General features: G+C 41.1%; 1 long non-coding RNA gene across 2 annotated transcripts in view; it reads right to left on the bottom strand.

The window, feature by feature from the left end:
- Positions 1-3,342: 3,342 nt before the first annotated feature.
- LOC125618197 overlaps positions 3,343-13,634 on the bottom strand; it is a 19,088-nt gene continuing 8,796 nt past the window's right edge. For both annotated transcript variants that reach the window (XR_007349449.1, XR_007349448.1), the window contains exons 2-3: positions 6,719-6,825; positions 3,343-3,728 (exon numbers count right to left, since the gene is read on the bottom strand). This is a non-coding gene — a long non-coding RNA (uncharacterized LOC125618197). The remainder of the gene's footprint in view (positions 3,729-6,718; positions 6,826-13,634) is intronic.

A 13,634-nucleotide genomic window follows, 5' to 3' on the forward strand; every position in this document is an offset into this window, starting at 1 on the left:
ACTTAGTGACATTAAGTAATCCTTCAAAACCCTCCAAATCTTTCACTACTCCATCAATAAGATGTGATGATACTTGTTCCTCATACTTCACCAGGATTTTGAAAAGTAACCATAAGGCAGAGGACATTTGTTAGATATAAAATACATATTATTAAAGTGTTATTCAAAGTGGACCTGCTAAAGAATTGTAATATGATCACATGTTCAGAAAATACATATCAAAATGTTACTGTTAGTAACTTCTAGATAATACAATTTAGGGTGATTTCCCACCTCTCAGTAGCTTCTACCTATTTTTTGCTTTCTCATTTGTGAACATGTGTTAGCTGTGTGATAAAAATTATCACAAATAATAATTTTTGAAACGACAAAGATTTTGGAGAAAGGAAATAAAACCTCTTCCATTTTTAATACACTTGAATAATCACTAATTGCTACTGAAATCCTTTCTAAAATTTCTTTTTTGTATACTAAGAATATGTATGTATTATGTTGGGGTTCAGGACAGGCTATGCCAAGGTGTTTTTAATTGAAAAAATTTGGGAAGATGGCAGAAACAAGTAGGTTACTCTCACCATTCCCCAACATTTTTTCCCCTGGAACAGGTCATGAAGGGTCCTCTGACCTTGCTCTGAAGTAGATTACAAGAGCCTCATGGGAAAGAGCCCTCCCTATACCAGAGGGAAAGGGACACCATTCTTCCTGAACCACAGAAGAGGGTCTGAACCATCAGACCTAATTTCCCAGACTCTCACCACCAGGCCTTTGGGCTCTCTGATGTTTTCCCATGGATTTTTACTCTTCATCAAACCTAGAATAAAAACACTCAGATTTGTTCATTTCTTAGAGGTCTTAATTTCCTTACAAAGGCTCTTGTTTCACATTAAAACTTATATTAGATGAATATGTATGCTCTGCTCTTGTAAATCATGAGGGCCTCAGCCATGAACCTCAAATGAGTAGAGGAAGAGGTATTTTTTCCCTCTCCTACACAATTAGAATATCCCCAGGAAACAGCCCACAATGTATCATGAGCATCCTGGACTGGTCAGGGAGATGCTCGGTTTTGTTCCTTCACTTTCCCAGGATTTGCTGGACCAGTCAATTAGGCAGACTGAGGCCAGTACTGGGAAGCTGACCCCTGATCCCACTTTATGACAGACTGGGTGTGTATAAAGTGTCCCTGAACTGCCACATCAGCAGTTGGGATTTCTAATCCCTGACGTCCGTCCTCCAGCCACTTTGTGCTTTGTAGAGAACCTGTCACTACACTTCTGGACTGAACATGACGGTGAGCCTGTGGTTCCCAGCTGGGGACCATATTGCCCCAGGGACATTTGGCCATCTCTGGATGTTTTCTGTTGTCACACTGAGGCAGGGTGCTACTGGCACCTGTCAGGTAGAGGCTAGGGATGCCACTGAACATCCTATAATGCACACGACAGCCCCTTGCCATAAAGAATTGGTAATGCTGGGTTGAGGAGTCTTGCTTAAATGAAAAATGCTCTCTAAGTTCACATATCGTGAGGGTCACAAGGGACTTTCTGTAGTCACAGAGATGAAGGTTCATCCACTGTCCAACAGGATGGGAAGTTTTAACAGATTTGAAAGTTCAAATCACTTACCTGGTGATTTTAGTATCTCACAAAACTTTTTCTAGTTCTTGTCATAATAGTTATTGCTTATTGTTAAATAAGATCATTTCTTCTTACATGTATTTGAACTCTGTGGAAGGTTAAAAAAATCAGGGAAAGACTTGTGAAGAGCTTAGTCTATCACTGTTTACATTTCTCTCTATGCAGGGAGAGGAGAGAGAGAATGAGCTAAATGCTTTTCTGAAATAAAATAAAACGCACGTCCTCAGCACCAGACATGCTGCCAACACATCACGCACCGGAAGTTCAGAGGGAATGGAACCCTCAACAGGAGTGTGGAAGCTCAAGGTAGTAAACATTTTACAAAGCATTTTTCTTTATAACTAAAAAGAAAAAATAGATTTTTTTAAAAAAGAATATTTCTTAAAACTTATTCTGAAAAACAGTATCCTTAACAAAGGAAGATCAACTCTACACAAGAATCTTAGAAACACTTTCATTGAAGTAGAGCAAAAGCAAGAAAGTATATTTAGATACAAATGCAGTACTATTTTCCTTTATCACTCCAGAAATTTCTCCAGTTAGGAAAATAAAAGGCTTTAAAGACATTCTGATGTGTTTATTAGTGTGGATTTTTGTTTCTTTTATGTTTTCAAAAAGTATAAGAGAAAACGGGGTTTTGGAAGTCACAGAATTATTCAAAATAAAAATCAGCAAGTGAGTTTTTTGGGCAAAAGTTTTACTCACTTTTAAAATCCTGTTACCACTCTAGAGAGAGACCCTTTAGGAAAAAAGAACTGAAAAATGAGGAGACAAGACATATGGTGCCTTTGTCTTTTGTTATCTTTCAGCTGAATTCTTGACTCTATGTATTATTAATATCTTATGTTTATAATTGACATTATCATAGAATCATTTGCCTGATTATTCTATTTTTTGACCATAGATTATAGAGCATCCTACTTATAATTCTACTTCAGGAAGAAATATAAGAAGGGAAACAACACAAAATAGCCTCAATGCTTCATCACTTAGCAAGCTAGTTGGGCCTCTGAAACCCTGACCTCACTCTTGGATTTACTGCATTAGAGAGCAAGAGAGAGAGCTGAACATTAGAAGAGGTCTTGAACAGAATATTGTCCAAGCATGTGGTACTGTCTTGTGTACTTTAGATCCCAAGAAGAAAAAATAGATATAAAGATGTAATAAAAGCCTAATAAAATCCATTTCAAACCACTGCAGGGTTGAGTCAATAGTCTTGGGGAGAGTCCAGGATTAAAACTGGGTGACAGCTGAAATTAACATCTATCCTGCCAATCACTTTGCTGTGATTGGCACCCACATCAAGAGCCTATCTCATCCCAGTGGTTCATGGCATTCAGCTGCTAGGCTCCTTCTCCCAGGCACCAAAGCCACTAAGCTGTTCCCTAAAGAACTCCCTTAGGAGTTCTTTTCTGAACCAGAGAATAATGTCAAAGCAGACTCAGGAGAAATATGGTATTATTTGTTTATTTGTTTGTTTTTGCTACTGGGGATTAAATCCAAGGGTGTTTAACCACTGAGCCACATCCCCAATGCTTTATATTTAATTTTGAGACAGGTTCTCAGTAAGTTATTTAGGTTTTGAACTTGCAATCCTGTCTCAGCCTCTGAGCCACTGGGATATTACAGGCATGTGCCACAGTGCCCAGCCAAAATATGTTTTTTTAAAGAAGAGGGTGAGGAGAAGGAAAAGAAGACGGCAGTGAAGAAAACCCTCATGAACTTAGGTGTGGTAGAAGGCAAGCCTGTACTTTTGGACTAATCCCATTTGTTTTTAAATAAATAATTGGAAAATACTATATAATCATAGCTAACTTCCGTGGAGTGTTTTATTATGTGCCCAGCTCTTTCTAATCTCTTTTTATATATTAACTCAATTACTCTTCACATCAGTACCTGTAGTTTGTACAATCACCCCCCTTGACAGACAGAACAAGTGGGACACATACCCTTGGTTACACAGCTAATAAATGGCAGCCAGGAAGAGGACTCAGGCAGTGTGATTTGGGAACCCACTCATTGCGCCTCATTGTCTTGTGTAGCCTCTCGTCCACCCAGTGCCTATGCTGGATGTCATGGCCGTGGTTCGTGCTTTACAGAACAAAAATGAGAAGCAGAAGGCCTGTGTAAGCATCTCACAATCATCTTGCAATGAACATTTAACTTCCATTTAATGGCAAACAGGATAAAGTAAATATTTTCAATCAAGAACAGAAGCATCCTCCCCTTCTTCCTTACCAAGAAAATTCTATTCCATTTGCAATGATAAAGCTTTCAGTTCAACCCCTCCCCTCCCTTGGATTCCCTATGGTTAGAGGCAGCCATGAAATTCATGCTGGCTGATGAAATGTAGGCACAAGTCAGGGTGGCTCTTCCAGGAAAGCATTTTATTTATTAATTTATTTATTTATTGGGGAGGGCGGTGTACCAAGGATTGAAGTCAGGGGCACTCAACCACTAAGCCACATCCCCAGCCCTATTTTGTATTTTATTTAAAGACAGGGTCTCACTGAGTTGCTTAGCGCCTCACTATTGCTAAGGCTGGCTTTGAACTCACGATCCTCCTGTCTCAGCCTCCAGAGCCACTGGGATTACTGGCATGTGCCACTACACCTGGCCTCCAGGAAAGCATTTTAAAGGGTATCAGGTCTATAGGACTCTGACCTTCACTTTTGCTCCTCATCTCCCATGTTTTCTTGTCTGGAGCATAAACACAATGCCTGGTTGTCCTGCTGAGCCCACTGTGGAGAAGCAGGAAGGAGGTCCTCTGTGACTTCCTCTGGTACCAGCAACTGCTCTGGACCATCCCACTCCATGCCACACAAAGAGTACATCATCTTCCTGTCAGAGCCTAAGAAGCCAAATATCCCTTCCACATATCTGAACGTAAGCCCAGTTGCTAGTGGCTGTTGCCCGAGTATCCCTGCTTTCTCCCTATGGCTTTGAGAAACACGTGTCTAATTCCAAATGAATGGCCACAGGTACAGATCCAAAAAGAAGAAAAAGAAAGGCTAAAGGAGATTCAATTAAACATTACTAATTGCACATTACATAATTTTTACAGGTTTGATTATTTTGGGAAATTATTTGGAAGGGAAACAGATTCGCTATAACAATTTTTTTTTCCTGCAAGGTCCCCATCTGTTTATTTTTTACACCTCATTTTGATGAAATCACTGTTCATGTTATTTTCCTTTTTAAAGAGTTTCTAATACGAGGCTTTTGAATGATCTCTTACTAGACTTTTCCAGTCGATTTTAATTTCCATTTCCTGTTCCAAAACTAAATTCTACCATGACATCTAGGATCCTTTATACAGTGTTGGATTTGAAACACCATGTGGTTTATTCTTAGAGTTGAAATCTTTATCACTCTTAAATCATAGTTGTTCCACTAAGAAGTCTTCATATAACTTTTAAGAGGCATATCCAAATGACTTATCAAAAAATGCTAAAGAAATCAATTTGTTCTATCAGATGTTGCAAAATCATGGTCATCAGATACACAGAGTAAAGTACTTTATCCTCGGCTAATATTTGTCCCGTCCGGCAGGACACATCAACGTGGGCAGCGAACCTAGATGGGGAGGAATGAAGGGACAAGAGACACGAAAGGTGACAGCAAGACAAAAATTCTGATCAAGCTGCAAACTTTTATTGTTCACACAGGGGTATTTATATGCTGGGGATGGGGAAGCTCTCTAATCAACAACTGCTGGATGTGGGTGGTAAAACTGCCAGGTGCAAGATGTCTGATGATCCTGATAACCACAGGATGTTCCAGGGAGATAGGTAGCTGCAGGATGCCTCCCAGGCAGGATGTCTCCCAGGGGGCTGTCAGGCTAATCTTTGAAGGAGAATTTCCTTCTAGTCCCTGACAAATATTCCGTAATTAAAAGTATTTAAATCAAGCTCAATGTTTTTTTGGAACTTTACATATTTTTTAACTTCATTGAACTGCCTCACAAAGTTGATATGTCAAGATGCCATCGGCTAAATCTACACACATTCATATTTCACAAGTAAAAAACACTACCCTGCTTTGTTTAATTGCCTCATAGTTGCAAGAAGAGTTGGCTGATGATTGGGGGTTATCAGAACAACTGTCTTACTTACCCCAAAACATCAGTACTCTTCACCTTTTATTGTGAGGATCTAACTTATAATTTGGTCTTAGGAAAAAATATTGTAAAATAAACTTACAACTGAAAAAACAAACATTAAAAAAAACTTGCCTGGCATTTATTCAAGTTCTACAAACTCATAAATAACTAGCAGGTGAAGTTCAGGGCTGATGAATTGCTGTGTGGCACGGGAAATTTATTTTCTATGACAACCTCTGGCTTTCAGATGCCTAAATTGCATCCATCTCTTAAATACAAATGACTGCATCAGCCAGTTGGCTCCCCAAACACCCTTTTCCTCTCCACTGTCATTATTTGGAATTTCTTTCTCCTGTCTCCTTTCTCCTTCTCTTCCCTAACTAGAACCGTATGCTGTTGAGGGATAAAAATCTTTGGGGGCATGAAAAAAAGAAACAAAGGGCAATGTGAGGGAGGAAGGGCATGACCCTTCATTGCCCATTGCTTCTGTCCCTTTGAACCTTCAACTTCTTGCACTGCCTGTTAAAGTGAATGGATAGGGAGATCCACCTTACTACAGCACACAATGCCCTCCATGACCTGGTTCCTGAGTATCTTTTCTGATGTTATTACCTAAAACACTGAGTGATTCCTGAAAGAAACTCTATGTTAGCTCCAACATCAGTCCAAGGTGGGTTTGGCTCCTTCCTGACCTCCCAGAGTGAACATTGAGCATTCTCCCCATTTACTCTTTCTCAATCTATCATCTTCTTCTCTGCACATTCAGGAACTTCAGAACAGAAAATATCAATTCATCTGCATCTTTAAGGCCTAGCAGCCCTAAGTGTCTGGTGCTGAATTGATAGGGGAAAAAAAAAATGGTGCTCTAAAATCACCTGTTGTAGCATTAATGAATGGCCCCAGCACTTCTCCAAGTGACTTATTTCAGACACCCTTCTCTGGCCCACACCCCACTTTTCCCACTCCAGAAGTTACTCACATGATAAAGTAGGCAGAGGAAGTTCACTGAGCTGCTCTCCCAATGTGAAAATGAAGCTGCTTAGCTCTGTCAGCCTGAGATCCAGTTGTCAACTTTGTCTCTAAATGCTAAACAGATGACAGGGGTCACTACAGAAGCCCAGATTTTCATTAAATGGATGGGTCTTTTAGAAGAAGAAAGGTGAAGAAAAGGTTATAGATAATAACAACCATCATTTAGTTAGTCTTTATTCGGTCTAGATTCTACTGTCAATATACCAAGGATTGAACCCAGAGGTGCTTAACCACTGAGCCACATCCCCAGCCCTTTTTATTTTTTATTTTGAAACAGAGTCTTACTATGTTGCTTGGGGCTATGCTAAATTGCTGAGGCTGGCTTTGAACTTGAGATCCTCCTGCCTCAGCCCGCAGAGCCATTGGGATTATAGGAGAGCATCACCATCTGTGGTGAGCCGTTCTAATTAGACCGTGGCCGCCATTAGAAGATGGCGCCGGCTTCCACTGTGGCCTGTGATAAACAACTCCTAATATGGAGAATTGGCATGCAATCCCTTACCACCCTATGAGAAAGGTCCACGTGGCAGCTTAAGATTGGTATGCTGGAGGCTTTATTAGGCTGTGCTTGGGCGCTCGCCGACGGGTCACTAGAAGATGATACTTGAATCAAGGCCTGAATAAACTGCTGAAAGAAGAATCCTGTGTCGTGTTTTCCCTTGCCGGCGAGGGGTCGCGGCAACCATCCCCAGCTGTCACCTTTCATTTTTTTAATCAAACTTCTGATATCTTTAAGTTCTCCCCGAATCAGAACTCAGAACACACTTTCTGTTCTCCATTAACATTCACTCAACGGAACATAATAAGGCATTAAAAATAAGTGAGCAGCAGAGCACAGTGGCACATACATGTAATTCTGGTCATTCAGGAGGCTGAGGCAGGAAGACCAAAAGTTCAAGGTCAGACTCAACAATAGAGCAAGAGCCTCTCTCCAATAAAGTTTTTTAAAAAGGGGGGGGGTGACTACTGGGTAGGATTCTAGAGAAATGTGAATATAATTAGCAAGAATAGTAAGATAACCCATAATCTACAGCTATATATCAATGTAATAAGGACTGAAATATCTAAAAATGAGAGCACTTGAGTTAAATAAGCAGTGTTTTTTCTATATGTTATAAATTATTGTTAAAAACTTGTAATATAATTTGAAATGTTCTGGACTTATGTTCCAATGAATATAAGAACCAACACATACTTCAGTGAATACTTAAAAGACTCCTAGAGAATACTTGAAATTCTTACCTTTCCTTTTGCTCTATAATGTTAATCTCATCTAAGTGCTCATTTAAGATACTGAGAGGGGAAGAAGGGGAATTCACTCTTGTGAGTTGGGCAGGGGAACTGGGGGTGGGTGAGTCATAGCCCAACCTCCATCACTCATTCAGTCCCACCCTGTTCCACAGAAATGTATGTCAAATGTATAATGTCAGATATATGCCATCCTTCTGTCCCAATAAATCAGCACCCCTGAGCCCTGCCTATCAGGAAATGCTAGAGCCACCAGAAGCTGCGTACCTTTGGCAGCCTTTGAGAAGCTTGGCCAAACAGTGGCCTTTCTCACTCAGGTCAGAAACAGTAGAGCTGTATAATAAGAAGTAAAAGTAGGCCTAGCAAAAAATCAGTGAGGGATGACTCTAAAGCTCAGTATCGAAAGTTGTTCCAATTCAGAGATTTGGGCTGGCAGTTTTAATGCCCCATATCTCCTGGCCCCAAATTCCCAGACCATCTATCCACAGAAACACAAATCCAGACTGTCCTTACCAGATAGGTATTCTACCCCTAACCAACCTTGATTGGCTCAGAAATTAACAGTCCCTGCCTTGGTCTGTTTTGTGTTGCCATAACAGAATATTTAAGATTTGGGAATTTATAAAATATAAAAGTTTGTTTGTCTCATGCCTCTGGAGGCTGGGAAGTCTCAGAATGGGTGTCTTCTGGCTGCATCATAACATGTCATAGAGAGAGAAAGAAGTTTATAAGAATCCTAGACACTCTTATGCTAATTAACCCACTCCCATGATGATAAGAGCATTAATCCATTTATGACCTAACCACCTTAAAAGTTCTGCCTCTCAACACTGTTGTACTGGAGATTACCTCAACACTCATGTGTTTGGGGGACACATTCAAACCATTTAACAAACTGATTGGAAAGGAAGCAAGAGGTATACTATGCTTTGGATATGAAGTGTCCACAAAGACTCATGTGTTGAAGGCTTGGTCCCCAACGTAGCAATGTTCAGAGGTAGGAATTTTGAGAAGGAATTGGATCATGAAGGCTCTTTATTATGGGGAGGCGGCCAGCGCCTGATTAGGGAGGTTTTTCTTCCTGCTCAGGAGGGTGTAAGCCACCTAAGAAATTAAAATCTAGAATAATTAGTGAAGAACAAAAGACAAAGTCAGAATTAGGTTTAAAGGATGGAGCACCTAATAGATCCAGCCCACACTGGAGCTGGAGCTGGACAATTAGAAAATGTCTCCTGTGGCTTATTTAAGTGGATACATCAAAGGCAGGGATAAGATTTCAGGGATGGAGTCTTGCTGCTTCCTGATGTCTTCCAGTCAGTAGGTTGACTGGCATCTTAGCAGGTCATACCCATCTCAGAGGGGCTGTGTGAATGCAGCAGGTCACCCCATCTCTGGTGCTGTGTGGGACCAGGCAGAGCTGAATAGGGCTTACAATGTGTCTGGGCAGTCTTACACAGAGGAAATGTCCACTCGAAGTTTCCAGACACCAGATCCTCCTATTCATTAGGCTCTGATGAGCAGTAGTACACTCATAGCCCCAGGATGGCTCCAGGCAGCTCTTACTTTATCAAAGAATTAATTCATTGACAGATAATTAGACTACTGGGAGGTGGCAGGCACTATAGGAGATAGGGCCTAGATAAGGGAGTCAGTAATTGGAAGTGTAAGGTACTTGCTTAGCATATGAATGGCCATCTTAAGTGAAAACAGCCATTTTAAGGCTTTCCCGCCCAAGGGCCTTTCAGAGAAAGGCTCACCACTCCTTCATACCAACCCCACCCTCCACGTTAGGGCCCACCCTGCTCTAATCCCAGAGCCTTCTCCATAAAAGTCTCAAACCCCAAGTCTGTTTTGTCTATGTAGAGATGGATTTTATTTGTCATCTCTGATAAATAAACTCTCTTGTGTATCTCTGCCTGGTCTCTGTTGCCCATCACCTGTCTCCCGGTTCCTCGCTTTCCTTTCAGGAAGCATGCACTTGGGGACCATGTTTGATCTCCCAGCCCCTTTCTTTTTCTCTATTTCTATAAAGTGAGCAGCTTTGCTTTGAGAAACTGATGTGACTCCATTTTTGAGAAACCAGCCTCTACCTCAGAGCAAGGCCTGTCCGAAGGAAGGGGGTGTAACCCCTGTCCTTGGAAAAACCCACAGGAAAAACCATAGGCAGATAAGCACCCTGCTGAGTCATTTGTCTATAAATAATAGGAGACATCTGCAGCGCCAGGTGTCCCTGACTCAGTTAGGCTAGGTGAGGACCCATAGCAACCCCCTAGCAACCACCAATCAGCATGAGACAGGGAAAATACCTGGAATGTCAGATGACCCCACAGTAGTTTATGGTAGTTGATAACAAGTTGGGAAACTTGTTATCAACTACCATAAACAGTTCAAACAAATCCCCCTCTTGTACTGTCCAAACACCCTTACCCAACTTGTTCCCGCCAGTGAATGTGCTAATCAATGTTAAGAGTTGTTGTTTGATTTTCCCGTGGTGTGAAATGATTTGCTGTGTGATGTTTTGATACACAGAGTATCCTGCAAAAAAACTATAAATCCTCACTGAACAAAGGACCAGAACTCACTCCTCGGGACCGCTGAGTCAAAAAGGTTTTGAGTCCAGGCTAGAGCTTGAAATAAAGACTCTTGTGTGATTGCATCGGATTCAGCTCCTGGAGGTCTAGTGGGGTCCCATGAGTCTGGCATTACAGCTTCACAACACAACAGGCCATGATGTTCTGCCTCACTTCAGGCCCAAAGCAATGCTGCTGACCTTGAACTAACACTTCTAAAAGCATGAGCCAAAATAAACTTTTCCTCCTCTAAGTTGGTTTTCTTGGGTATTTGTCACAGCAGTGATCAGCAGCTGACTAACACAAAGGGAGTATTAGGAATAGGTTGCCAGGGAATGGGTATGTCCCTGGCTCTCCAAGCCAGAAGGAACTTTCCCAAAGAGTCACTTATCAAACTTGCTGCTCTCTTGCTTTTGGTTAGGCTGGTTCTGAGGTCAATAGGTTTTTCCAGTCGGGGCAGATAAGCCCAGTGTAGGCTTTTAGGAACTGCCTGAGTATCCTTCAGGCAGTCATTGAGGTCCAACTATTTTGTAATGAAACTAAGATATTATTTGTCTTATTACCCTCATTCTCTCACCAGTGTATGGTGAACTTTTACAGAGACTCCCTGACATGTGGTACCACATCAGACTAACATAGAAGCAGACATAGGCACCTGGCTACCTTCTATTAAGCCAGACATTAAAGTCAAAATACACTCTACTGTCATGTATATCTAAAAAGAACAAATTTTTAAAATATATAAAAAAAGAAATTTGCAAAAGTGTAAAGTAATGCCACTTTAATTATTCTTGTTTTGGAAAAATAGGCTATTTTTTATTTTTAAAAAGATATATTAAGGGGCTGGGGATGTGGCTCAATCGGTAGTGTGCTCACCTGGCATGCGGGGGGCGCTGGGTTCTATCCTCAGCACTACATAAAAATAAAAAAATGAAGATGTCGTGTCCACCGAAAACTGAAAAATAAATATTAAAAAATTCTCTCTCTCTCTCTCTCTCTCTCTCTCTTAAAAAAAAGATATATTAACATATAATGGTTTTATTCTTTGTATTATGCTCGAGTTCGGGACCCCCAAAAGTCCACCAGAGACCCAGATCGATGTAAGCAGCAAAGAGGTGTTTATTGTGAGCTGGCTCAGTTTGCAGCAGTTTTATACACTCTTTGGGGAAGGCAGGGACTTCACATACATCATAGCATCATAGCAAATCATCACACACCGCAGGAAAATCATAAAACAACTCTAAAACATGATTAGCGCATCAAGTGGCGGGAAAGAATCTGGAAAAGATTACTGGTTAGTTCAAGAGGTTGATGCACTTAAAAATGATTGGTTTAAACTGTGAGGGTGTTGCAAGGGGGGATACGTTCCAAGCTTCAGGGCTTCTAGTTTAGATATTGGTCACCACACTAGGTGGGGGCCATCTGGAATTTCAGACATTTCCATATCTTGGCCTATCTTAGGCTATCACCATCTGCAGCTTTTCTGAGAACTGTTTCCACAGAGCTTTCTGTGGTATTTTCCTGACTTTAGGACTGCAGTAGGAAGTTTCAGAGCAAAATGAAGTCCCAAGTAGAATAAGGTTGCTTAGGTCTTTCATTTGCACGATTTAATAAATATTTTTAAATATTTGAGTTTTAATTTCTTTTTTTTTTAACTGGTTGGTGGGTATTTATTGCTTTTGTTTTTGTTTTCATTTTTCATTGGTGCATTATGATTATCAGATTTAATTTATAATGTGGCAAATATCACTAGATAGACATATAAACAAAAGGTTTCTGAGGTCTTCAGTAATATTAAGAGTATAAGCAGGTGCTCCTAAGACCCAAGTTTGAAAGTCACTGTTATAGGTAATATAATATAATGTCTGTTTACTGCCATTCCTGCTCAAACTAATGCCAGAGACATTTAGAGGGTCCTGCCCATGGATGGGGCATTGTGCTGGATTCCAGAGGGCCACTTTTTCTTTTACCTTCAGGATACTCTGGTAAAGCAAGTGCTATGATGGCCTCTTTGGCAGGAGGGTACACTGAGACTTGGGGCAGTTGAGGAGAGCACCAGGGTTGTAAGGCCAGCCGGGGAAGAGGAAGCCACCACAGTAGGGGCCTCTGAACCTTTTCCAGTTTGTTTCTCTTAGCCAGTCACTGAGTCAGTGGCCTTGAAACCATCTACCCACTTCTGAATCATCTTTCTCCTTTTTCCTTAAAATGATCTGAATTCCCTTCCCAAGGCAGCAGAGGAGCTCAGGGCTCTGAGACTGAGTTCTTGGAAACAGGAGCTACCAGTAAGCATGACCAGGTCCCAGAAGAGCTGAGAACCAAGGGGATTTGCAGGATGGAAGCCAGGAAACAAACCTTTTTTTTTTTTTTTTAAATAGGACAGGATTAAGAGGAAAATGTTTACTAGATCAATTCCAGAAAGGATGATTGCTGAGGCCCTGGGATCAGGCCCATAGGTGTGAAAGAAGTATTAAAATCAAACATCTCTTAATCACATCCATCTCTTAATCTCTATTCCCTCTATTTCCACTTTATTTATTCATTTATTTTGGTACTATGGATTGAACCCAGGGGCACCTAACTGAGCCACATCCCCAGCCCCTTTTTATATTTTTATTTTGAGACAAGTTCTCATTAAGTTGCTTAGGACTTCAGTAAGTTGCTAAAGCTGGTTTTCAACTCGAAATCCTCTGGGCTTAGCCTCCAAAGCCACCTCACCCAGCCCCACTCACTTTCTTCATTCAGCAAATACAAAGGTAGCGGGAGGACTGGTAGCACTTGCCTATACTCCCAGCTACTTGGGAGGCTGAGGCAGGATGATAGCAAGTTCAAAGTCAGCCTGTGCAAATTAGGAAGAACTTGTTTCAAAATAAAATTAAAATTAAAAGTGCCGCAGTCTGGCTGGGCACAATCAGGAGCCACTTGTCAAAAGAAACTAACTTTATTTTTAGAACCACACACGCCAAACAAAACAGCCTCTCAGGAAAAATCCTCAGAGCCTCAACTGCCACCACCGGCTTTCCACAAGCCTCTCTCTCCCACACAAGC

This window comes from Marmota marmota, unplaced genomic scaffold (assembly GCF_001458135.2).
Source record: "Marmota marmota marmota unplaced genomic scaffold, marMar, whole genome shotgun sequence".
Taxonomy (NCBI): domain Eukaryota; kingdom Metazoa; phylum Chordata; class Mammalia; order Rodentia; family Sciuridae; genus Marmota; species Marmota marmota.